General features: G+C 38.8%; 2 long non-coding RNA genes across 2 annotated transcripts; both read left to right on the forward strand.

Moving 5' to 3' along the window:
- Positions 1-1167: 1167 nt before the first annotated feature.
- On the forward strand, positions 1168-2385 carry LOC133712852 (uncharacterized). The gene is made up of 4 exons (XR_009847630.1): positions 1168-1233; positions 1340-1409; positions 1794-1919; positions 2315-2385. It is a non-coding gene; the product is annotated as an uncharacterized LOC133712852 (long non-coding RNA).
- A 126-nt stretch (positions 2386-2511) lies between these two features.
- LOC133708011 (uncharacterized) lies at positions 2512-4138 on the forward strand. The gene is made up of 3 exons (XR_009845495.1): positions 2512-2659; positions 3594-3680; positions 3923-4138. It is a non-coding gene; the product is annotated as an uncharacterized LOC133708011 (long non-coding RNA).
- The last annotated feature ends 283 nt before the right edge of the window (positions 4139-4421 follow it).

A 4421-nucleotide genomic window follows, 5' to 3' on the forward strand; every position in this document is an offset into this window, starting at 1 on the left:
CAACCATGATCTTGCTAACCTTGGTACCGCCAACTTCTGCTGTGATGTATAAAGGTCGCATGTGTTGGACCATAGCGGGTGTTGGCCTGGTGAAACTCATGAAGAATTCTCTGCTGTTGGCATCCTCTGTTTCAAGAAAGACAGCCTCTTCCACAGGTGCCGTGACCGCTGACGTAATCTGCAAGGGCTGTGCACTACTTTCCTCAGCTTCTACACAATCCTGCGCGGCGACTGGTAGTGCATACCTCGCGGGCAGTACGTAGACCATGTTGCAGGACGTATCAGTCATAACTGTCTCATCCATGTCCTCATCCAGGTTCAACTTGGGTTCGTTGACAGGGGTGTCAGTGTTGAATTGCTTAGCCAGCCGGTTCACCAACCACTACAAAAAATAATTGCAATGGCCACCACAGTTAGCGTCGGCGCAAAAATGCCGTCGCCATTGGTCATAGATTTGCTACGGGAAACAAGGCGTAGCAAAAATAAAAATTAGTTTGCGACGGCAAAGGAGAGCCGTAGCATATATGCTACACATGGTTAGCGTCGGTACTCAATTGCCGTCGCCAAAGCTCCTATATTTGCTACGGCAAAGCATGTAGTCGCAAAAGTATAATAGGTTTACGTCAGCAGTATGACGCCGTCGCTAAAATCACTGGGCTTTGCTACTGCGAATGTCTTCCGTCGTATGATTCATTCCTCTCACATTTAACTCTCACTCTCTCTCGATCAGTTTCCCCATTTGTAGCGTTGCCTCTTTCTCTTTCTCTCTCTGATTCCTTCCCAACCCCAAAACACGACCCTCCCCAATCCATGAAGATCAATACCAGATCCGGAACACCCACCGCCACCTTCCTCCAACCCACCATCAAGGGATCGCCTGCTGCAAGATCTGAAATCCCAATCTCCAATGAATTTGAGCCGCGATCCGATTGGATCTAACCACAAATCCATAAACCAGATCGAAAACGAAACCCTGTAACACAACTGGTCTCCACCACTTGCCACTAACCCAAATCCTGTGTAACCTCCATCCTCGACACCACGCGCCGTCTGGATACCCATGGTTCAGATCTCCCCCACCTTCCCTCTTCTCTGCGCCAGCCAGCTCTTCCTCCGCCTCTGCCGCCTCTGTCGAAACGCTCCTACTATATAAACCCTTAACAAATCTCCCTCTTTCATTTTCAGTTCTCAGCGCCACTCGCACTACTTCTTTTCGACCTCAAAAACTCAAATGTATCTCAGCTTTTTTTTTTCTTTGCTGATTTTGATCTTCGTTTGGTGGCTGAAAAAACGGATTTTTTTATTGATTTTTTTTGATAATTTTTTGTTGCATTTGTAGGCTTTGCCGAATCAGCAGACCGTGGAGTACCCGAGCTTCAAGCTCGTAATCGTTGGTGATGGTGGAACAGGTTCGTCTCTTTACTCTGGATTTAGTTTAGTTCGTGATCTGTTTGTTATCGGTGAAATTTTTTCATTTTGCTTTGCTTGGTAAATCGGTTGTTTTGTGAGCTGAAATGAGACAAATAGAGCTTTGTTTTTGAATATCTGCTATAGAAATGATGCGATGATGCATGAAGTTTGTGTATGATTTCCAACAGTAACTTTTCAACTGTCTAAAAATCTCATATTGGTTTTGAATTTGGGAAAACTAAAGACGTCACTGCTACCATGAAATTACAGTAGAGATTAGAAGTTATTTTGTTTACTTTGCAGCTGAAGGGATTGTTGGCATTCACTAGAACTAAACGTTTAATGTAACCTCTTCCTTAATGTATCGCGTGTCTTCATTTCAGCATAAATAGAAAGGTGTTTGTTTGGGAACTTTGGGTTGTCTTCATGATCTGTGAAGAAAGGGGCAGGCCGGTCGGATTTGTAGTTCTCTGTATTTGCCGTTGTTGCTGGTTTGATTTGTGGTTTTGGTGAGTGGTTTTTGCGATTGGTGTGTTGTTTTTCTGTTTTTGTTTTTGTTGGTGTTCGATCTATGGTTGAAATTATGGTGAGTGTTCGATCTATGGTGTTCAGTTGGTAAGTTGGATTTGGTTTGTAAGGCTGAATTATTCATAGGTTTGATAAATTAACCGTTTTGTTTGGCTGCAAATTCTCTTTGTGGGATTTTGGTTCATTCTGACTTCTTGCATTGGTTTTTGGTTCTTTCCTTGAAAATTCAGCAATTTCAAATTTAAATCCAAAGTCTTCCAATACAGAAGGAGATTGTAACCCCTGCTTTATTATGTTCAATTCATGCCAGATCTGGGGTGTGTTTTTTCTCTATATTATGGTGTTTTGAAGTTTCTCTATTTTCCATTATTTGCAGTGTTTATAAAGGCTTAGCTACTGCAGTGAAAGAGAGAAGAGGGCAAATCAGTTTGTATTTCCTTTGTAAAGGTACATACCAAAATTAGATCAAGTTGAACATCTTTATTTTCCCTTCATTATTAGCCATTAAAGATCTGATTTTGACTCCATTATAAACTTGACATTTGCGAAATGAACGAATTTTGTATATTTTTAGGTAAATTCCAGCTGAGGAGATACCGATTCATTATGGTGGTTTCAAGAGAGAGATTGACACCAAGTTCTTCTTCGCTGAAGATGGTTATGTTTTTGAGCAACTCTCAAGGCCGTATCAAAGCAAACCATAGAAATTGATGCAGCTCAGGTACTAATAATTTTTTTATTTGTTTGGATACCATAAACTGAGGATAATAACAGAACTTTATTTGAGGCTGCTTTTTGGTTCTCTAGCGCATTTTGTAGAGAGTCTGGTATTTAGTAGCAGTTGCTGTTTTTTTTTTTTTTTTTTCTGATTAATTCTTTCAATTGTTTTATATGGAAGATTTTGTTGGGTAGATTTGCCCAACTGTTTGTCTAAGAATTTGACAGTAAAAGGAAACACAAGTTATGGATTCAAAATCATAGAATATGTATATATACCTGCCTCACTACCCTCATCTTCAACAGATAGCACACGAACCAGCAGCTTTATTCTACAAGACTTTTATCACATCAACAAAACACCAACAGGGCAAATTCACTAACTGTAACCGTGCTATGCTTATTCTGTTATGAAGACTTTGCTAACTTCTAAATGGATGGGTTCATTTGATAATGATGTTAAGGTGATAAAATTGATGGGTTTATTGAATAGCTTCCACACTGCTAAATATATATGTGTGTGTGTTATATAGATATATAGATATTTTCGAATGATGTAGTAGTAATCTGGGATCACATGGTGAGTCTTTTTTTTATAGTCTAATATATTTATATGCTCTTTTTAGTATTTGTTCATTGCCCTGTTGTTTGTCATTTTCATGTTTGGTTTTTTAGCTTTCTGTTTCTTCAATGCAGGCTGTCAAAACAATTTCGTCAAGTCCATCTATTACTTTCTATTTTGATATTCATGGAGATATGCACAAGTATAGCTTTAAATCCCTTTGTGTTATTTTGTTTACATCTGTACTTATGGATATAGTTTATGGTTCTATATCCCTTTGTGGAGCCTTGTAATTTTCTTATTGTTCAAGTGTAAGTACAGTGCATGTAACTTAGACTTATGCATATGAATTGAATAATTTTTCGTGTTCCTTCAGGAGTACTCGCAGTAGCCCCCTATTCAGGAACTAATTGGAAGGGATCTTCATGATATATAATGAATGGAAATTCAGACATATTTCGAGGTAAGTATGAAACTATGGATTTAGCATTCTTCAAATCAACTACTCTAGCTTTAATCGTAGAAAGACCTGGATTTAGCACACTTGCTGACTCAAAATGTCAAAAAGTAATTAAGAGTTCAAGTGAAATCTTAATTGTATGTACTGGTATGAACAATATTTATGTCATGTGTACATCTCCCATTACTTTTCCAGCTTTTTGTTTCTTTAATGAATGCTTGACGATTTCTGACTTTCTGTTATAGGAGGCTTGCAACAACACTAGAGTAATTGGTACATGAAGTAGATCGAGGAAGATCCCTGCAAAGTTCATCTTGAAGAAGCTAGAGGAAAATAACTAACTTGTAAAGCTTAATTATCGATCTTGTAAATTTTGGTAGAAGCTTCATTCATTTTGTAACATTTATGAGGAAATTTAAAGTGTAACATTTCCTTTTATATAAGCTTCATTCCTTTTTGTATGGTTTTCATTCATTAAAAAAAAAAATCGGCATGCATTTGCATGCTGAATTTTTTTTTATTCATAAATAATATTTTTGCGACGGCATTTTTGCCGTAGCAAATGACTTTTGGCGACGGCAAAAAACTTCAGTAGCCGTTGGTGGCGTCGCTATTGGTATTTGCGACGGCATTTTGCAGTCGCAAAATTCTTGCGACGGCAAACGTTTTGCCGTCGCTAATAGTCTTGCGACGGCAAATTGCCGTGGCAAATACCATTGGCGACGCCACCAACGGCGTCGGAAG

This window comes from Rosa rugosa, chromosome 5 (genome assembly GCF_958449725.1).
Source record: "Rosa rugosa chromosome 5, drRosRugo1.1, whole genome shotgun sequence".
NCBI lineage: Eukaryota > Viridiplantae > Streptophyta > Magnoliopsida > Rosales > Rosaceae > Rosa > Rosa rugosa.